This window comes from Physella acuta, unplaced genomic scaffold, assembly GCF_028476545.2.
Source record: "Physella acuta isolate Inbredline_101_S28 unplaced genomic scaffold, ASM2847654v3 ptg001852l, whole genome shotgun sequence".
Taxonomy (NCBI): Eukaryota; Metazoa; Mollusca; class Gastropoda; family Physidae; genus Physella; species Physella acuta.
Genome location: NW_026733360.1, coordinates 96,177 through 120,580, shown reverse-complemented (window position 1 = coordinate 120,580; position 24,404 = coordinate 96,177). Strand labels below are relative to the sequence as shown.

Sequence of the window (24,404 nt, the reverse complement as noted above, 5' to 3'; positions counted from 1 at the left end):
GGCTACTCAACATCACATGGATTTATTTTTTTATTTATTTCGAAATATTTATGGAAGTATGCGCACGCATTAGATTTTTTCAAACGCAGATGTAACTAAATTATACCAAGGTCTTTGAAATCATACACCTCGGGAAAGAGTATTTGTACGAAACTATATTTTTGTCGCATTTCTTGATTGTCTTATACAGAGTTTCATTCGTACATTTTTGGAGGGTAAATTCAAAACTTGCTCCTGAAAGGTATAAACCCTCCCTCCCTCATCCCAAGAGATGCCTGGAAAAAAAAACATTGTTCTAATTTTACAGTCTTCCTTAAATGGGCATAGCTCAACATGATCTAGCGTTGTAAACAAACTTGGCGGGATGTTACTTATTCTTACTGTTTGTACCTATTGCAATTATTAAAATAAATAACCTGTGTTGTTATGTGTTTCTATAATTATTTTGTTTCAGATATGCCATATAGACTTATACCCTTGCCACCAATGCAGATATCATGACACAGGTTGCAAGTGCTCAGGAACTAATCCAGCCACAATCCAATTCTATCCATTTCTTGGATCGCGATATAGGATCTCTGCTTACGGGTCTTGGAAAAAGAGCCTTGGAACATATCCCGACCTCTTTCCGGCTGGTTTTGACCTTATAGCAACTAGCAATATATTTGAAGCTTCAATCAAACCAGGTGATTGTATTTATATCAATATTTTATATATTGTGCAAGCAAAGTATGGTGCGTAGAGTGTAGAAGACAGTGCACATAATGTAGAACGCAAACTCTGTAACTGACAGTGCACAAAAAGTAACACTTCAACACTTCTACTTCAATGGGTCTAAAGATGAGCTTTAATATATATATATATATATATATATATATATATATATATATATATATATATATATATATATATATATATATATATATATATATATATATATATATATATATATATACATATATATATATATATATATATATATATATATATATATATATATATATATATATATATATATATATATATATATATGTGTGTGTGTGTGTGTGTGTGTATATTTGATATCAAGAAAAGATCTTTAAAGTAAAGATTAAAATAGAGTAAAATAGAGTAAAATAAAGTAAATTAACATGTTTAAATACACTTAGGAAAGCAAAATTAAGAGCAAATATTTGATATGTATAAACTATTTACATATAATTTTCCAGTGACACTATCTTAATTTTTGTCTTTTTCTGGAGGGGGGACGCTTTAAGACATTCAATGTTGACTTTTCTTATTGTTTCTCCGTTTTCACATCTGCTTTAACCTCTTCAACGTGAAGAACTTTAGCTTGGGGCTGTGGTGGAGGGGGCATAAAAAGTGGTGGGGGGGGGGGGAGGGTTAGCTACCTCTTCCAGCAACAGATCCACATGTTTCCTCTGAAAGGCTTAACTTGCATCTTCTTTCTTTGTCAACATTTTCTCTTTGGTTGTTTGTTTTTTCTCTTCCTATTCTTTGAACTCCCAAGAGTATCCTTTTGATGGGTGAAACCTCGCATAATCTAAAGCCTCATTAAAAGCTAACTGCAAGTTGTGAAGAGTATTAAGCAATCTGGAATTTACAACAGAACACAAATCCGCGCCTTGGTACACAGTGCCAGCAATGATGTAATAATCAGAAAGGGGTGACTTGTGTTGCAGAGTGACGATGTTGTTTGCGTATAACATACAAAATAGGTTCTTGGGCATGTAGAAGGGAATATGCACATCCTGTCATATTTAACATTTGGTCTGGACTAAGCCGTTGCATTTTAATGTGTTCATTATTGCAGGTTCTGTTATAGAAAGGTTTAGATCTATCTGCTAAGTAGTCCAATATGTTAGCCTGACTGAGGTGATGGATCCTGTCAATGTCATGCCAGGAAATACTCTACTCAAAGCGTTTTCTTACCTTTGTGGTCCATTTTGTATTTACTTTTGTATCTTCTGCACAACCAGTTGTTTAGAAATCTAGATCTATTATAGATTTCTAGTTAGATTAAGATCATGAGTAAATGTTGATATATATATATATATATATATATATATATATATATATATATATATATATATATATATATAGGTATATATATATGCTAAATATACACATATAAGATACTACTTTTTTCTACTTTTTCATATTGTTATTTCTATTAGTTACTTAACATAAACGGTTTTCTCCTTTTGACACAGATGGCTGGGATCCGATTCACAAAAACACTCAATTTTCGACAAATGGAAACAAACAACTTGACCCAGGTTTCAGTACATTTTTAAATGTTGCATGTATCTCTTGAATTCGGGTGTCTGAATGGCATTTTAGTAGCTGTTAGTGCTTACTTTCTCGTCTAGGTAAAGAATTGTAATCGTGCAAATAATCTAATTGTTCCCCCATTTTATACTGAATTTAATAAAACGAGAGCGATCACCCCTAGACTTTCACATATATCCTTAAGTAACAAAAGGAGCATGGAGCTTCAAGTAGTAACTTCCTAAGCATATGTCCATATCATATGTGCTTTTCTATATAGTAAAACCAAAATTGGAAGATTATACACATGTTGTTTTCTTGAGTTTACTATTCGCACTTCGTGTCCATGGCTAGTGAAAAACGCAATTTTTTCAAAACATAAAATAATTACATGAGTGGAATTACACTATACATTATATACATATAGGCCTATATATATAAAATATATAATATTATATATATAGGCCTATATATATATATATATATATATATATATATATATATATAATATATAATATTATATATATATATATATGTGTGTGTGTGTGTGTGTGTGTGTGTGTGTGTGTGTGTATGTGTGTGTGTGTGTGTGTGTGTGTGTGTGTGTGTGTGTGTGTGTGTGTGTGTGTGTGTGTGACATGCACAGAGAAAGATTTGACAGAACTGCAAAACTTCCGGCACCTTATGATTTTAAAACGTCAACATATGTCAAAATCTCGATATAGATTTTTTTCACGATACAAAAATACTTTATATTTCGTAAACGATAAAATAGGGAGGGGAAAAACGACAAAAATTATCAAAATAAAATTAAATTTTTTGTTGCTTGATTTTAATGCTTTCTATATATACTCGTATACGAGAAAGTAAAAAAGCCATAAATGCAATGCCTAATTAGATTGTAATGTGTACCGCCATTGTTGACGTAGCTGTATTAGCTCAAGAAGTTTTAAGAAATCGCTCGATTGGAAATTGTAAAAATTGAGTTACAAATTCACCAGCTGACTTACTCAATCAGTTTTTATATTATATAAAATGTGAACAACACCATACCAGTTATAAAATCAAATGCGTTATGCGCTTTTTAAAACGATTTTTTCTTATCTTTGTCTTTTTATTTCGAAGAAACTGCAAAGCAATATAATAATATGCAGTATATATCAAGCACGGTCGGTAAATTATGTCTTTCCATTCGCGTTTGTTTGTTTGTCTTCAAGTGAATGAATCCTCATATTATTACTATCTTTTATTAAGTTTACTATATCCATTGTTGTTTTTTTTTTTTTTTTTTGGGATGCGGTAAATCTAGTAACTTAATATTAGCCCACTTATAATACAGTGGTTTTGTTCAAAGGTTCCAGCTACCTTCTTCTTGGATGACGATGCAATGATATCTAAATTTTATTTTGATTAGACAGACAACTGGTCATCAAACTTAAGTAACAAATCTAAAGCATTTACTCGATTAGTCTATTTACAACTGTGAGCTGTTTTACTGCTGATTGCTTTTATCTTTCACTTGACTTATTCCTATGTGACCCCTGGGGAGCAAAGGGCTGCTGCCACACCTCTCCATTGTGCCCATGTAAGCCTGACAGACCTTGCTTCATCTTCAAATGTCTTCCTCTATGATTTACTTTGCCGACCCACTTTCCTCTTCCCGTGGGGATCCCAGTATTGTGTTTTCTCTCAGAAGGGACAGATAACTGTTACTTAGAGATTTTTATCGTACTTTAACTATAAAATTTTAGTCGTAGCCTTTTTGTAATAAGATTTTGAATGCACTGAATTTTTTTTTAATAACGTGCTTTTTTTAAACAAGCTTTGCTTGCTAATGAAATGTTTTAATTTTTTTTCTGGCGACGAAAGCTTTTGCTAAAGAGAGCGAATTCTATTTAACTTCATTTTCTCAGTGCATTTTAAAGCTTATTGTATGAAAGGTTTTTTAAATATATTTCTTTAATATCCCTTTTCCTAGAATTTTTGTTACTTCCATTATATAATTTCAAATAATCCGCAGGAACTTATATGGTTGGGACAGCAACTCTTTTTGCTATCCTCCTAGTCAAGAGCATGCTTAATGAACAAGGATTCGAATAAAAGAAAAGATAAATGAACTTGCTGATTTTGTGATGGAACAAAATAAGAAGTCGCACAACTCGGCCACATTTATCCTACACATCTTAGCTGTTACCTAATGTTTAAAGTTAAGTTTTAGTTTAAAATTACCGCATCAGTTTAAACTATTCATATTTGTCTTTTCATTAGTCATCTAAAACATTTAAAACGCATATATAATTTTTTAAAAGACATTGTAGGATATTATTATTATCTAAATGCTGTTAACTCGTTTAATGGTTCAACCTTATGTTAAAATATCTTTTGCTTGCTGTAATAATTCAAGTATATGAATTACCATTTAACATCAGTTTAAGTAAAAATAACGTAAAATAAATATTTGCATAAGAAAAAGTAAAATAATATTGCGTTTACGTTGATTTATTTTTTTAGTTTATATTTTTCCACTTTGTTGACATTGGCCAACTCATGTGAACTAAGTATTTTATTATATCAGAGGATAGTTTGGGTAAGAAATTTTAGGGGTCTGGTGATAAAGCTCAAGGTTCATAGGGCTTTGTAGTAGGGAACAGAAACTCTTCTAGGAAAAAACCCACACAAATAAAATAAAAATCACTACTATGTAGTTTGTTCTTAAATGGCAAAAGGGTATAGAAGTGAATCTAAAATGAAATACAGGCGTTAATGGGTCATAATTACTTTGGTGAAAAATTACTTTTTTTAGTTCTATGTATGAGAGTGTATGTGAATATGTGTTTGGGTATGTGAATGTGAATGTGTAGGCCTATGTGTATGTGTATGTGTATGTGTATGTGTATGTGTATGTGTATGTGTATGTGTATGTGTATGTGTATGTGTATGTGTATGTGTATGTGTATGTGTATGTGTATGTGTATGTGTATGTGTATGTGTATGTGTATGTGTATGTGTATGTGTATGTGTATGTGTATGTGTATGTGTATGTGTATGTGTATGTGTATGTGTATGTGTATGTGTATGTGTATGTGTATGTGTATGTGTATGTGTATGTGTATGTGTATGTGTATGTGTATGTGTATGTGTATGTGTATGTGTATGTGTATGTGTATGTGTATGTGTATGTGTATGTGTATGTGTATGTGTATGTGTATGTGTATGTGTATGTGTATGTGTATGTGTATTTGTATGTGCGTGTGCGTGTGCGTGTGCGTGTGCGTGTGCGTGTGCGTGGGTGTGTATGTTTATGTGTATGTGTATGTGGATGCGGATGTGGATGTGGATGTGGATGCGGATGCGTATGCGTATGCGTATGCGTATGCGTATGCGTATGCGTATGCGTAAGCGTATGTGTATGTGTGTTCTCCATATATTGCTGAAGATTCTGATCTAATAGCCTGGAAAACTAGAGAAAGAAGTGCGCATATGTGCTTTTACATATTAGGATTTAAAGAAAATCATTTATTTCTCTTTTATACAGCAGTACTACATAAAAGCTTGTTATTAAAAAGATTTTTATATGTATTAGATTTCTAGCTGGCCTACTTAAATAAAATTTAATTGAGTTCCATGACTAAAAATTATTGCGCACCAAATGAACATGAAAAATGTCTGTATAAAAGCCCCGTAAATAGTACTTTATAAAGGAAATTTTAATTGATTTATAAAAAATTAATGTAGCATCCAATTTACTCATGTTTGAAGTTAGATTGCATTATCATCGGGTCTTGGCCGACGTGCAAATTTTAAGGGAAACTGGTCGGTTGAAAGAGGTCGAAATTTCACTCACCATTTTCCTCCCCTTATGAAGCACGTCAAAAGCACCACAGACTAACAGAGGTAGCATGTAAAACGTTTTAACAACAAGTTTTTAAGAAATAATGAACTGAAGTGGAGAAAATAAATTATTTTCTTCAAGAGAAGGTATTCAATACAACTGCATCAATAGCTATATGAGTCCGAATGAGGGTATAAAGTCAAACGAACATAATATTGACCATCTAATACCTAACAACAAAAACCCAAAATAAAAGGCCTACCTTAGTTTTAGTTATTTCTCTTGCTATCAAGCTGTGCAATAGTTCCAAAACGTTTGGTTAATGTATCCAATGGCTGCACATAATGCTAGATGCAATTATTGTTCAATGGTGTTTACAACATCATAATATTTCTTGGATGAAGTTTTTTAGTCGTCCATATCATCAGCCGTAACTTTTTTATTTAGACGGGTGGAATTTTATCCCTGAGCTTTTCATTACTTTAGTAGTTCATATAATTATCTGCAGACCTTTCATTCAGACGATTGGAATTATTTTATTCCTGGGCTGATCATCATTTCAGTAGTTCATGTCATAAACTCCAGACTTTTCATTCAGACGCTTGGAATTTTATTCCCGAGCTGTTCATCACTTCAGTAGTTCATATCATCAACCGCAAACTTTTCATTTAGACGATTTGCAATTTTTGTCTTGACTGGTTTCTGGTTACCATATGGATGTCAGCAAACAATTTTTATGGGAGCCTTTGTTAAAATAAAATACAATATTTATTATCTATTTTTTACTTAAAGCCAACAACAACAACACAATTTTGAAATACTGACAAGCAATTTTCAGGACTAAAACAGACAGCTTAAATTAACAAGCATTATTTTCTACTATTTAGAAAGACAGCTTAAATTAACAAGCATTATTTTTCTACTTTTTTTTAGAAAGACAGCCTAAATTAACAAGCATTATTTTTCTACTTTTTTTTTTAGAAAGACAGCTTAAATTAACAAGCATTATTTTTCTACTTTTTTTTAGAAAGACAGCTTAAGGTAGCACGTATTCTTTTTCTTCTTTTTTTAAAAAGACAGCTTAAATTAACAAGCATCTATTTTCTATTTTTTCCAAAACGAATTATGAGGTAAAGTAAGCGTGTAGAAAGTCGAAATCGTTTACCCCTTCCAGATTAGGGAAAACCCAGAATCTTGTCTGTAATGTATTTATATGTGTGTCTTTCTTTATGTGTGTCTTTTGCTATGTGTGTTAACACAAAAGCTTGGCGAAAACATTTCTTATGTCATTATTAGATCCTATATATATTTTCTCTAACTATCGAATGGCGCAGAAAATTCTATTAAATCTACAATCTCAAATAACAATCTTTAAAAGTCAATGTCACAGCGTCAAATAGACAAGCCCAATTAGACAATACAAATATTCAATGTTCATTATCATCTTTTCATCGATTGTACCCAAGACACTTAGGCCAGGTGAAGTAGAGCTCATCTATTCAATGACCGTGACATACAGAGGGATAATGTGATCAGCACTATGCTCAGCCGCCTTTATTTTCCCCAACGTGAGTTGGGTGGACTCAAGGATGTTCTACTGATTTGAACCCGGATTCTAGCTCGAGACTTTAGGGTTAGCAGTCTAGCTCTCTACTGCTAGGCCAAGTTAAAGCCATAAAATTTAAACACGCCAAGCGTGATTGCTGGGAAAACTTTAACGACAGCAAAAAAAAAAAAATACATTTAAAGGGCGGGTGTGTGAGGTTTATTTATGTGTATGGGTAGACATATCCTGACTCGCTGTAATGTCTTATTTATGTGTATGGGTAGACATATCTAGACTCACTGTAATGTCTTATTTATGTGTATGGGTAGACATATCCAGACTCGCTGTAATGTCTTATTTATGTGTATGGGTAGACATATCTAGACTCACTGTAATGTCTTATTTATGTGTATGGGTAGACATATCTAGACTCACTGTAATGTCTTATTTATGTGTATGGGTAGACATATCTAGACTCACTGTAATGTCTTATTTATGTGTATGGGTAGACATATCCAGACTCGCTTTAATGTCTTATTTATGTGTATGGGTAGACATATCCAGACTCGCTTTAATGTCTTATTGTTTGACTGGTTGCCAGTTCAGTGACACCTTTCATTTAGATGACACATTCAGTTTGATGACACCTTAAGTTAAATGACACCTAAGTTAGATGACACTTAAACTAGATAACACGTTAAGCTATATGACACCTTAAGCTAGATCTTACCTTAAGCTAGATGACACCTTAAGCTAGATGACACCTTTCAGTTAGATGACACTTAAGTTAAATGACAATTTAAGTTAGATGACACCATTCAGTTAGATGACGCCTTAAGTTAGATGACACGTAACTAAGATGACACCTTAAGTTAAATGACACCTAAGATAGATGACATGTTACGCGACATGACACCTTAAGCTAGATGACACCTTAAGTTAGATGACACTTTTAATTAGATGACACCTTAAGTTAGATGACACAGTTAGATGACACCTTAAGTTAGATGACATAGTTAGATGGCACCTTAAGCTAGATGACACCTTAAGTTAGATGACACAGTTAGATGACACCTTAAGTTAGATGTCACTTTCAGTTAGATGTAACCTTCAGTTAGATGACGCTTATGCTAAATGACATCTTAAGCTAGATGACACCTTTCAGTTAGATGACACTTAAGTTAAATGACAATTTAAGTTAGATGACACCATTCAGTTAGATGACGCCTTAAGTTAGATGACACGTAAGTAAGATGACACCTTAAGTTAAATGACACCTACGATAGATGACATGTTACGCGAGATGACACCTGAAGCTAGATGACACCTTAAGCTAGATGACACCTTAAGTTAGATGACACTTTTAATTAGATGACACATTAAGTTAGATGACACAGTTAGATGACACCTTAAGTTAGATGACATAGTTAGATGGCACCTTAAGCTAGATGACACCTTAAGTTAGATGACACAGTTAGATGACACCTTAAGTTAGATGTCACTTTCAGTTAGATGTAACCTTCAGTTAGATGACGCTTAAGCTAAATGACACCTTAAGCTAGATGACACAATTTAAGCTAGATGACACCTTTCAGTTAAATGACACCTTCAGTTAGACGACACCTTAAGTTAGATTACACCTTAAGTTAGATGACATCGTAAGTTAGATGAAGCCTTCAGTTAAATGACATCTTCAGTTAGATGACACTTTTAGCTTCATGTATCTACAGCTGCATGACATTATTTGTTAGATGACTACTACGAGAAAGATAAAACTGTCAGCTAAATGACAGCTTTCACTTTATGACACATTCAGCCAATAAGACACCTTTTAATTCATGACACCTTTTACTTAATGACACCTTTTACTTCATTACCTTTTACTTCATGACACCTTTCACTTCAGGATACATTCAGCTATGATACCTTTAACTAAATGCCACCTTTAACAGCAAGACATATTCTGCTATATAACCCCTTCATCTACATAACACCACCAGCAAAATGACACCTTCAGCTCGATGACACCTTGAACATGACACCCTTCTCCCATGTCACATCGACCTCGTGTCGTAAAGCCGTCATTCAAACGACACGCCTAAACTAACAGCTAGTTAACAATGCATGCAGGAACCGAAGTTGACCTCATCTAGACTGGGTTAGGGGCGGGGGTGGGAAGTGGGAGGGTTACATTGAACTCTACTATAATTAGAAAAGTATGTCTCTCAACGTTGGATAATACTTTCACAAGACCGCCGGTAGATCGACCAGCTTGACTTGACGATTGTTGGGGGCTATATGGATTGAGCTAAAAGCTAACAATACAGCAAGTAAAGGCAGAGAGAATAGATTTGAGACCTGAGCAAATTGCTAACCTTATAGATTTGAGACCTGAGCAAATTGCTAACCTTATAGATACAAGGCAGAGAGAATAGAATTGAGACCTGAGAAAATTGCTAACCCTATAGATACAAGGCGGAGAGAATAGATTTGAGACCTGAGCTAATTGCTAACCCTATAGAAACAAGGCAGAGAGAATAGACTTGAGACCTGAGCTAATTGTTAACCCTATAGATACAAGGCAGAGAAAATAGATTTGAGACCTGAGCTAATTGTTAACCCTATAGATACAAGGCAGAGAAAATAGATTTGAGACCTGAACTAATTGTTAACCCTATAGATACAAGGCAGAGAGAATAGATTTGAGACCTGAGCTAATTGCTAACCCTATAGATACAAGGCGGAGAGAATAGATTTGAGACCTGAGAAAATTGCTAACTCTATAGATACAAGGCAGAGAAAATAGATTTGAAACCTGAGCTAATTGCTAACCCGATGGCACTAAAAGATGTTGAATATTTTTATCAGTCATAGTTTGACCAAAAAACTTTGTTTACATTTACTTTGGATTCCTTTTGCACATATACCGTGGCGAAATATAATTTCTTGAATTGCTATGTTTTCTCTTACACATGTTTGAATGTTCTAGTACTTAAACTTTTACAGTACATTATTTTGGTTAAAAAATGTTTCTATAAATAACATGGGTTAATTTAAAAAATGTATTGTCATTGTGTTCTGCTTAGATCACGCCGCCTTAGCTTTACCCGCCTCATTGTGTTTTATGTCTGTCTATGCACAGACCTGCCCAAAGATTTCGTCAGGGGCATTCACTCGCCTTTAAAGTTTTTAAAATGATTTTTTTTACTCCCCCAGATCCCTCCCCACTCCCCACAGCACATTCAAACATATTTTATAAATATTTTAATTCTCAGGTTTTATTTTATTATTATTTTTGGAAATTTTATTATTGGAAAAAGAATTGTATATGTTGCCGGCTATGTATGAAAATCCAGCATTCTTTAGGATATATGTCGTTTTTAAACAAGGAATGGAATAGATAGGTTGGTAATTACTTTTCCAAGGCATTACCTAAATTAACTAGGCATTACCTAAAATACCTAGGCATTACCTAAAATGCCTAGGCATTACCTAAAATACCTAGGCATTACCTAAAATACCTAGGCATTACCTAAAATACCTAGGCATTACCTAAAATACCTAGGCATTACCTAAAATACCTAGGCAATACCTAAAATACCTATGCATTACCTAAAATACCTAGGCATTACCTAAAATACCTAGGCATTACCTAAAATACCTAGGCATTACCTAAAATACCTAGGCATTATCTAAAATACCTAGGCATTACCTAGAATACCTAGGCATTACCTAAAATACCTAGGCATTACCTAAAATACCTAGGCATTACCTTAAATACCTAGGCATTACCTCAAATACCTAGGCATTACCTCAAATACCTAGGCATTATCTAAAATACCTAGGCATTACCTAGAATACCTAGGCATTACCTAAAATACCTAGGCATTACCTAAAATACCTAGGCATTACCTTAAATACCTAGGCATTACCTCAAATACCTAGGCATTACCTCAAATACCTAGGCATTACCTAAAATACCTAGGCATTACCTAGAATACCTAGGCATTATCTAAAATACCTAGGCATTACCTAGAATACCTAGGCATTACCTCAAATACCTAGGCATTACCTAAAATACCTAGGCATTACCTTAAATACCTAGGCATTACCTCAAATACCTAGGCATTACCTAAAATACCTAGGCATTATAAAGATTGAGTGGCACTGAGCAGACAACTTGTGAAATGTCCAGATTTTAAAAATCTTTAGATACAGTCAAAAAAATGAAAGAAAAAAAAACAATACTTTGAGAATAAATGAAAAAGAAGCGCTATTACTACTTAAGTTGATACATTCCTTCGAAAGGATCTAGATCTAATACTTATATATAAAATTTCGTTATCCTCGGTTTATTTTGTTTACACACACACAAGCACGCACACACACACACACTCACAGAGAGAGAGAGAGAGAGAGAGAGAGAGAGAGAGGGAGAGAGAGAGAGAGATTAGTTTCCAATTGAAATGGGTGAGGGGGGGGGGGGGGTGTTTAAAACTTCAAGATTTGTAAAAAATCTCGACTTCGTTTAGTTTTTCGCGATTAAAATACATTATCTATACTCACATACGAAAAAGTAAAATAGTGATTTTACTGATTTATTTTGCTGTTAAAATGTTAGTAAATTTATTTGCTGTTAAAAGATTGTTACTAGATGTATTTCCTGTTTAAAAATTATTGTTACTAGATCTGTTTCCTGTTTAAAAATTATTGTTACAAGATCTATTATCTATAACATATCTATAACCAGGGGCGTATCGAGGGGGGGGGGGGGGGCGGGTGGTGTGGACCGCACCGGGTGACACCATTTAGGGGGTTGACACCAAGGCAAAAAATAGCAAAATATATAGAGAAAAACTTGAGGGGGGGTGCAAATCGAAAGTTTGAGGGGGCGGGGGTGCAAATCGAAAACTTGAAAGTTTGTCCCCGGAAAGGGTCGCTACGCCTCTGAAGGGGGGGGGGGTGACACCATTAAGTGCCGCACCGGGTGACACCCGACCTCGCTAGGCCACTAGAGCTATATGTTGATAATAGATTGTTACTACTTCTATTTGTTTTTAACAACAAAAACCATGAAAAACAAAACATGGACTTGGGTGTCACGTTGTGATGAAACATGGACTCGACTGAAGTCTCGTTCACACTTTACGGCACGCAAACTGGCTGTTATAGGAAGTGGGGGTGGATTAACGATACTCACCGTCATAAAATGGGGGCTTTGCCGTTTAAGTAAAGTGACGTGCTCATGTTTTGTAATGTAAGGATGAAACATCATGAGGTCATCTTAGCCAGGGCTCTGGGATTTCGTGACGTCGTTTTAGGTAGGGGGGGGGGGGCTCTGGTAAGATTTGACTACTGTCCATAGATTGTGATGGTAGATAACGCTAACGTTGTGAGCCTTTTCCAATACTTATCTACGCAATATCGAACCCATGTTTTGTTTAAAGCCCGGTGCCCACCAATTAAGTTTATGCAGAGCAAAGGAAGTTAAGAGTTAAACTTGTGGTATACCTATTAGTTTGGTTTCAAGGCCTACTATTCAAGTCAGTCAGTTGACAACAATTTATTTCGGGCTAGAGTGAGCTTAGTAACCACCATCTTGATCAAGGAGTGTGACAACCATACAGATTTATCTGAGTGACAACCAACTAGATTAAGGAGTGTAACAACCAGTTAAATATAGGAGTGTAACCACCATCTAGATATAGGAGTGTAACCACCATCTAAAATTGGGGTGTGACAACCAACTAGATATAGGAGTGTGAACACCTTCAGGGTTAAGTTGAGTGACCAACACCTAGATTAAGCTGAGTAATCTTTCTTCTTCTTCGTTCTTAATTATTAGTGTTGAAGGGGATCGAGATTTATCTACCAGTGGGTTTGAACTCGAGACTTTTGTTCGAATTTATCAACCATGAGCTTTTTGCCGACTCGACCACGCCTCCAACACAATTAAGCGTTACGTGTCAACTGGTTATGCGCCATTGAGGCCATTGACTCCGATTTCAGCCTGCTTTTCTTTTTGGATTTGCTTCCATAGCCTTTGTCCAACCAAGAACAAACTACAAGGCAGCAGTTGTTTAATTTTGGAGTTGTCTCTCTTAGAAGAGTGGCTGACCCCAGCTAACGAGCCTCATCTGCCCGAGGGTTCGAACTCGAGACTTTTCGGTTTAGCAACCATGAGCTTTACCGACTCGACCACGCCGACCCCTAAGCTGAGTAATAAACCATCTAAATTTAGCTGAGTGACCTCATTAAGTTTTATCTGAGTAACCACTGTCGAGATTAAGTAATGTGATCACCGTTTAAATTTAGCTAAGTGACCACCATATAGATATAGCTGAAAGACCACCATATAGATTTAGTTGAGTGACCACCATCTAGATATAGTTGAGTGACCACCATATAGATATCGTTGAGTGACCACCATCTAGCTATAGTTGAGTGACCACCATCTAGATATAGTTGAGTGACCAACAACTAGATATTGTTAAAAGACCACCATATAGATTTAGTTGTGTGACCGCCATCTAGATATAGTTGAGTGACCACCATCTAGATATAGTTGAGTAAACACCATTTAGATATAGTTGAGTGACCACCATCTAGATATAGTTGAGTAAACACCATTTAGATATAGTTGAGTGACCACCACCTAGATATAGTTGAGTGACCACCATCTAGATATAGTTGAGTGACCACCATCTAGATATAGTTGAGTGACCACCATCTAGATATAGTTGAGTGACCACCATCTAGATTTAGTTGAGCGACCACCATCTAATATAGTTGAGTGACCACCATCTAGATATAGTTGAGTGACCACCACCTAGATATAGTTGAGCGACCACCATCTAATATAGTTGAGTGACCACCATCTAGATATAGTTGAGTGACCACCACCTAGATATAGTTAAGTGACCACCATCTAGATATAGTTGAGTGACCACCATCTAGATATAGTTGAGTGACCACCATCTAGATATAGTTGAGTGACCACCATGTAGATATAGTTGAGTGACCACCATCTAGATATAGTTGAGTGAACACCATCTAGATATAGTTGAGTGACCACCATCTAGATATAGTTGAGTGACCACCATCTAGATTTTACTAAATGACCACCATCTAGACATAGCTGAGTGACCACCATCTAGATATAGCTGAGTGACCACCATCTAGATATAGTAGAGTGACCACCATCTAGATATAGTTGAGTGACTACCATCTAGATATAGTTGAGTGACCACCATCTAGCTATAGTTGAGTGACCTCCATCTAGATATAGTTGAGTGACCAACACCTAGATATAGTTGAGTGACCACCATCTAGATTTAGTTGTGTGACCGCCATCTAGATATAGTTGAGTGACCACCATCTAGATATAGTTGAGTAAACACCATTTAGATATAGTTGAGTGACCACCATCTGGATATAGTTGAGTAAACACCATTTAGATATAGTTGAGTGACCACCATCTAATATAGTTGAGTGACCACCATCTAGATATAGTTGAGTGACCACCAAATAGATATAGTTGAGTGACCACCATCTAGATATAGTTGAGTGACCACCATCTAGATTTAGGTGAGCGACCACCATCTAATATAGTTGAGTGACCACCATCTAGATATAGTTGAGTGACCACCACCTAGATATAGTTGAGCGACCACCATCTAATATAGTTGAGTGACCACCATCTAGATATAGTTGAGTGACCACCACCTAGATATAGTTAAGTGACCACCATCTAGATATAGATGAGTGACCACCATCTAGATATAGTTGAGTGACCACCATCTAGATATAGTTGAGTGACCACCATGTATATATAGTTGAGTGACCACCATCTAGATATAGTTGAGTGACCACCATCTAGATATAGTTGAGTGACCACCATCTAGATATAGTTGAGTGACCACCATCTAGATTTTACTAAGTGACCACCATCTAGACATAGCTGAGTGACCACCATCTAGATATAGCTGAGTGACCACCATCTAGATATAGTAGAGTGACCACCATCTAGATATAGTTGAGTGACTACCATCTAGATATAGTTGAGTGACCACCATCTAGCTATAGTTGAGTGACCACCATGTAGATATAGTTGAGTGACTAACACCTAGATATAGTTGAGTGACCACCATCTAGATTTAGTTGTGTGACCACAATCTAGATATAGTTGAGTAAATACCATTTAGATATAGTTGAGTGACCACCATTTAGATATAGTTGAGTAAACACCATTTAGATATAGTTGAGTGACCACCATCTAGATATAGTTGAGTGACCACCATCTAGATTTAGTTTAGTGACTACCATCTAGATTTAGGTGAGTGACCACCATCTAGATATAGTTGAGTGACCATCATCTAGATATAGCTGAGTGACCACCATCTAGATATAGTTGAGTGACCACCATCTAGATATAGTTGAGTGACCACCATCTAGATATACTTGAGTGACCACCATCTAGATATAGTTGAGTGACCACCATCTAGATTTAGTTGAGTGACCACCATCTAGATATAGTTGAGTGACCACCATCTAGATTTAGTTGAGTGACCACCATCTAGATATAGTTGAGTGATCACCATCTAGATTTAGTTGAGTGACTACCATCTAGATTAAGTTGAGTGACCACCATCTAGATATAGTTGAGTGACCACCATCTAGATTTAGTTGAGTGACCACCATCTAGATATAGTTGAGTGATCACCATCTAGATTTAGTTGAGTGACTACCATCTAGATTTAGTTGAGTGACCACCACCTAGATATAGTTGAAAGACCACCACCTAGATATAGTTGAGTGACCACCATCTAGATTTAGTTTAGTGACCACCATATAGATATAGTTCAGTGACCACCACCTAGATATAGTTGAGTGACCACCATCTAGTTATAGTTGAGTGACTGACATCTAGATATGGTTGAGTGACCACCATCTAGATATAGTTGAGTGACAACCATCTAGATATAGTTGAGTGACCACCATCTAGATTTTACTAAGTGACCACCACCTAGATATAGCTGAGTGACCACCATCTAGATATAGTTGAGTGACTACCATCTAGATTTAGTTGAGTGACCACCATCTAGATATAGTTGAGTGACCACCATCTAGATATAGTTTAGTGACCACCACCTAGATATAGTTGAGTGACCACCATCTAGATATAGTTGAGTGACTACCATCTAGATTTAGTTGAGTCACCACCATCTAGATATAGTTGAGTGACCACCATCTAGATATAGTTGAGTAACCACCACCTAGATATAGTTGAAAGACCACCGCCTAGATATAGTTGAGTGACCACCATCTAGATTTAGTTTAGTGACCACCATATAGATATAGTTGAGTGACCACCACCTAGATATAGTTGAGTGACCACCATCTAGATATAGTTGAGTGACCGACATCTAGATATGGTTGAGTGACCACCATCTAGATATAGTTAAGTGACCACCATCTAGATATAGTTAAGTGACCACCATCTAGATATAGTTGAGTGACCACCATCTAGATATAGTTGAGTGACCAACACCTAGATATAGTTGAGTGACCACCATTTAGATTTAGTTGTGTGACCACAATCTAGATATAGTTGAGTAAACACCATTTAGATATAGTTGAGTGACCACCATTTAGATATAGTTGAGTAAACACCATTTAGATATAGTTGAGTGACCACCATTTAGATATAGTTGAGTGACCACCATCTAGATATAGTTGAGTGACTACCATCTAGATTTAGGTGAGTGACCACCATCTAGATATAGTTGAGTGACCACCATCTAGAAATAGTTGAGTGACCAGCACCTAGATATAGTTGAGTGACCACCATCTAGATATAGTTGAGTGACCACCATCTAGATATAGTTGAGTGACCACCATCTAGATATAGTTGAGTGACCAGCATCTAGATATAGTTGAGTGATCACCATCTAGATTTAGTTGAGTGACTACCATCTAGATTTAGTTGAGTGACCACCATCTAGATATAGTTGAGTGACCAACACCTAGATATAGTTGAGTGACCACCATTTAGATTTAGTTGTGTGACCACAATCTAGATATAGTTGAGTAAACACCATTTAGATATAGTTGAGTGACCACCATTTAGATATAGTTGAGTAAACACCATTTAGATATAGTTGAGTGACCACCATTTAGAAATAGTTGAGTGACCACCATCTAGATATAGTTGAGTGACCACCATCTAGATATAGTTGAGTGACCACCATCTAGATATAGTTGAGTGACCAGCATCTAGATATAGTTGAGTGATCACCATCTAGATTTAGTTGAGTGACTACCATCTAGATTTAGTTGAGTGACCACCATCTAGATATAGTTGAGTGACCAACACCTAGATATAGTTGAGTGACCACCATTTAGATTTAGTTGTGTGACCACAATCTAGATATAGTTGAGTAAACACCATTTAGATATAGTTGAGTGACCACCATTTAGATATAGTTGAGTAAACACCATTTAGATATAGTTGAGTGACCACCATTTAGAAATAGTTGAGTGACCACCATCTAGATATAGTTGAGTGACCACCATCTAGATATAGTTGAGTGACTACCATCTAGATTTAGGTGAGTGACCACCATCTAGATATAGTTGAGTGACCACCATCTAGAAATAGTTGAGTGACCAGCACCTAGATATAGTTGAGTGACCACCATCTAGATATAGCTGAGTGACCACCATCTAGATATAGTAGAGTGACCACCATCTAGATATAGTTGAGTGACTACCATCTAGATATAGTTGATTGACCACCATCTAGCTATAGTTGAGTGACCACCATCTAGATATAGTTGAGTGACCAACACCTAGATATAGTTGAGTGACCACCATCTAGATATAGTTGAGTGACCACCACCTAGATATAGTTGAGCGACCACCATCTAATATAGTTGAGTGACCACCATCTAGATATAGTTGAGTGACCACCACCTAGATATAGTTAAGTGACCACCATCTAGATATAGTTGAGTGACCACCATCTAGATATAGTTGAGTGACCACCATCTAGATATAGTTGAGTGACCACCATGTAGATATAGTTGAGTGACCACCATCTAGATATAGTTGAGTGACCACCATCTAGATATAGTTGAGTGACCACCATCTAGATATAGTTGAGTGACCACCATCTAGATTTTACTAAGTGACCACCATCTAGACATAGCTGAGTGACCACCATCTAGATATAGTTGAGTGACCACCATCTAGATATAGTAGAGTGACCACCATCTAGATATAGTTGAGTGACTACCATCTAGATATAGTTGAGTGACCACCATCTAGCTATAGTTGAGTGACCACCATGTAGATATAGTTGAGTGACTAACACCTAGATATAGTTGAGTGACCACCATCTAGATTTAGTTGTGTGACCACAATCTAGATATAGTTGAGTAAATACCATTTAGATATAGTTGAGTGACCACCATTTAGATATAGTTGAGTAAACACCATTTAGATATAGTTGAGTGACCACCATCTAGATATAGTTGAGTGACCACCACCTAGATATAGTTGAGTGACCACCATCTAGATTTAGTTTAGTGACTACCATCTAGATTTAGGTGAGTGACCACCATCTAGATATAGTTGAGTGACCATCATCTAGATATAGCTGAGTGACCACCATCTAGATATAGTTGAGTGACCACCATCTAGATATAGTTGAGTGACCACCATCTAGATATACTTGAGTGACCACCATCTAGATATAGTTGAGTGACCACCATCTAGATTTAGTTGAGTGACCACCATCTAGATATAGTTGAGTGACCACCATCTAGATTTAGTTGAGTGACCACCATCTAGATATAGTTGAGTGATCACCATCTAGATTTAGTTGAGTGACCACCATCTAGATTAAGTTGAGTGACCACCATCTAGATATAGTTGAGTGACCACCATCTAGATTTAGTTGAGTGACCACCATCTAGATATAGTTGAGTGATCACCATCTAGATTTAGTTGAGTGACTACCATCTAGATTTAGTTGAGTGACCACCACCTAGATATAGTTGAAAGACCACCACCTAGATATAGTTGAGTGACCACCATCTAGATTTAGTTTAGTGACCACCATATAGATATAGTTCAGTGACCACCACCTAGATATAGTTGAGTGACCACCATCTAGTTATAGTTGAGTGACTGACATCTAGATATGGTTGAGTGACCACCATCTAGATATAGTTGAGTGACAACCATCTAGATATAGTTGAGTGACCACCATCTAGATTTTACTAAGTGACCACCACCTAGATATAGCTGAGTGACCACCATCTAGATATAGTTGAGTGACTACCATCTAGATTTAGTTGAGTGACCACCATCTAGATATAGTTGAGTGACCACCATCTAGATATAGTTTAGTGACCACCACCTAGATATAGTTGAGTGACCACCATCTAGATATAGTTGAGTGACTACCATCTAGATTTAGTTGAGTCACCACCATCTAGATATAGTTGAGTGACCACCATCTAGATATAGTTGAGTAACCACCACCTAGATATAGTTGAAAGACCACCACCTAGATATAGTTGAGTGACCACCATCTAGATTTAGTTTAGTGACCACCATATAGATATAGTTGAGTGACCACCATCTAGATATAGTTGAGTTACCGACATCTAGATATGGTTGAGTGACCACGATCTAGATATAGTTAAGTGACCACCATCTAGATATAGTTGAGTGACCACCATCTAGATATAGTTGAGTGACCACCATCTAGATATAGTTGAGTGACCAACACCTAGATATAGTTGAGTGACCACCATTTAGATTTAGTTGTGTGACCACAATCTAGATATAGTTGAGTAAACACCATTTAGATATAGTTGAGTGACCACCATTTAGATATAGTTGAGTAAACACCATTTAGATATAGTTGAGTGACCACCATTTAGATATAGTTGAGTGACCACCATCTAGATATAGTTGAGTGACCACCATCTAGATATAGTTGAGTGACTACCATCTAGATTTAGGTGAGTGACCACCATCTAGATATAGTTGAGTGACCACCATCTAGAAATAGTTGAGTGACCAGCACCTAGATATAGTTGAGTGACCACCATCTAGATATAGTTGAGTGACCACCATCTAGATATAGTTGAGTGACCAGCATCTAGATATAGTTGAGTGACCACCATCTAGATTTTACTAAGTGACCACCATCTAGACATAGCTGAGTGACCACCATCTAGATATAGCTGAGTGACCACCATCTAGATATAGTAGAGTGACCACCATCTAGATATAGTTGAGTGACTACCATCTAGATATAGTTGAGTGACCACCATCTAGCTATAGTTGAGTGACCACCATCTAGATATAGTTGAGTGACCAACACCTAGATATAGTTGAGTGACCACCATCTAGATTTAGTTGTGTGACCACAATCTAGATATAGTTGAGTAAACACCATTTAGATATAGTTGAGTGACCACCATTTAGATATAGTTGAGTAAACACCATTTAGATATAGTTGAGTGACCACCATTTAGATATAGTTGAGTGACCACCATCTAGAAATAGTTGAGTGACCAGCACCTAGATATAGTTGAGTGACCACCATCTAGATATAGTTGAGTGACCACCATCTAGATATAGTTGAGTGACCACCATCTAGATATAGTTGAGTGACCAGCATCTAGATATAGTTGAGTGATCACCATCTAGATTTAGTTGAGTGACTACCATCTAGATTTAGTTGAGTGACCACCATCTAGATATAGTTGAGTGACCAACACCTAGATATAGTTGAGTGACCACCATTTAGATTTAGTTGTGTGACCACAATCTAGATATAGTTGAGTAAACACCATTTAGATATAGTTGAGTGACCACCATTTAGATATAGTTGAGTAAACACCATTTAGATATAGTTGAGTGACCACCATTTAGATATAGTTGAGTGACCACCATCTAGATATAGTTGAGTGACCACCATCTAGATATAGTTGAGTGACTACCATCTAGATTTAGGTGAGTGACCACCATCTAGATATAGTTGAGTGACCAACACCTAGATATAGTTGAGTGACCACCATCTAGATATAGTTGAGTGACCACCACCTAGATATAGTTGAGCGACCACCATCTAATATAGTTGAGTGACCACCATCTAGATATAGTTGAGTGACCACCACCTAGATATAGTTAAGTGACCACCATCTAGATATAGTTGAGTGACCACCATCTAGATATAGTTGAGTGACCACCATCTAGATATAGTTGAGTGACCACCATGTAGATATAGTTGAGTGACCACCATCTAGATATAGTTGAGTGACCACCATCTAGATATAGTTGAGTGACCACCATCTAGATATAGTTGAGTGACCACCATCTAGATTTTACTAAGTGACCACCATCTAGACATAGCTGAGTGACCACCATCTAGATATAGTTGAGTGACCACCATCTAGATATAGTAGAGTGACCACCATCTAGATATAGTTGAGTGACTACCATCTAGATATAGTTGAGTGACCACCATCTAGCTATAGTTGAGTGACCACCATGTAGATATAGTTGAGTGACTAACACCTAGATATAGTTGAGTGACCACCATCTAGATTTAGTTGTGTGCCCACAATCTAGATATAGTTGAGTAAATACCATTTAGATATAGTTGAGTGACCACCATTTAGATATAGTTGAGTAAACACCATTTAGATATAGTTGAGTGACCACCATCTAGATATAGTTGAGTGACCACCACCTAGATATAGTTGAGTGACCACCATCTAGATTTAGTTTAGTGACTACCATCTAGATTTAGGTGAGTGACCACCATCTAGATATAGTTGAGTGACCATCATCTAGATATAGCTGAGTGACCACCATCTAGATATAGTTGAGTGACCACCATCTAGATATAGTTGAGTGACCACCATCTAGATATACTTGAGTGACCACCATCTAGATATAGTTGAGTGACCACCATCTAGATTTAGTTGAGTGACCACCATCTAGATATAGTTGAGTGACCACCATCTAGATTTAGTTGAGTGACCACCATCTAGATATAGTTGAGTGATCACCATCTAGATTTAGTTGAGAGACCACCATCTAGATTAAGTTGAGTGACCACCATCTAGATATAGTTGAGTGACCACCATCTAGATTTAGTTGAGTGACCACCATCTAGATATAGTTGAGTGATCACCATCTAGATTTAGTTGAGTGACTACCATCTAGATTTAGTTGAGTGACCACCACCTAGATATAGTTGAAAGACCACCACCTAGATATAGTTGAGTGACCACCATCTAGATTTAGTTTAGTGACCACCATATAGATATAGTTCAGTGACCACCACCTAGATATAGTTGAGTGACCACCATCTAGTTATAGTTGAGTGACTGACATCTAGATATGGTTGAGTGACCACCATCTAGATATAGTTGAGTGACAACCATCTAGATATAGTTGAGTGACCACCATCTAGATTTTACTAAGTGACCACCACCTAGATATAGCTGAGTGACCACCATCTAGATATAGTTGAGTGACTACCATCTAGATTTAGTTGAGTGACCACCATCTAGATATAGTTGAGTGACCACCATCTAGATATAGTTTAGTGACCACCACCTAGATATAGTTGAGTGACCACCATCTAGATATAGTTGAGTGACTACCATCTAGATTTAGTTGAGTCACCACCATCTAGATATAGTTGAGTGACCACCATCTAGATATAGTTGAGTAACCACCACCTAGATATAGTTGAAAGACCACCACCTAGATATAGTTGAGTGACCACCATCTAGATTTAGTTTAGTGACCACCATATAGATATAGTTGAGTGACCACCATCTAGATATAGTTGAGTTACCGACATCTAGATATGGTTGAGTGACCACGATCTAGATATAGTTAAGTGACCACCATCTAGATATAGTTGAGTGACCACCATCTAGATATAGTTGAGTGACCACCATCTAGATATAGTTGAGTGACCAACACCTAGATATAATTGAGTGACCACCATTTAGATTTAGTTGTGTGACCACAATCTAGATATAGTTGAGTAAACACCATTTAGATATAGTTGAGTGACCACCATTTAGATATAGTTGAGTAAACACCATTTAGATATAGTTGAGTGACCACCATTTAGATATAGTTGAGTGACCACCATCTAGATATAGTTGAGTGACCACCATCTAGATATAGTTGAGTGACTACCATCTAGATTTAGGTGAGTGACCACCATCTAGATATAGTTGAGTGACCACCATCTAGAAATAGTTGAGTGACCAGCACCTAGATATAGTTGAGTGACCACCATCTAGATATAGTTGAGTGACCACCATCTAGATATAGTTGAGTGACCACCATCTAGATATAGTTGAGTGACCAGCATCTAGATATAGTTGAGTGACCACCATCTAGATTTTACTAAGTGACCACCATCTAGACATAGCTGAGTGACCACCATCTAGATATAGCTGAGTGACCACCATCTAGATATAGTAGAGTGACCACCATCTAGATATAGTTGAGTGACTACCATCTAGATATAGTTGAGTGACCACCATCTAGCTATAGTTGAGTGACCACCATCTAGATATAGTTGAGTGACCAACACCTAGATATAGTTGAGTGACCACCATCTAGATTTAGTTGTGTGACCACAATCTAGATATAGTTGAGTAAACACCATTTAGATATAGTTGAGTGACCACCATTTAGATA

The 24,404-nt window shown here is 36.5% G+C and overlaps 1 pseudogene; it reads right to left on the bottom strand.

The window, feature by feature from the left end:
- Positions 1-524: 524 nt before the first annotated feature.
- Positions 525-3,847, bottom strand: LOC131930802 (mediator of RNA polymerase II transcription subunit 6-like; annotated as a pseudogene).
- Between the last annotated feature and the right edge of the window lie 20,557 nt (positions 3,848-24,404).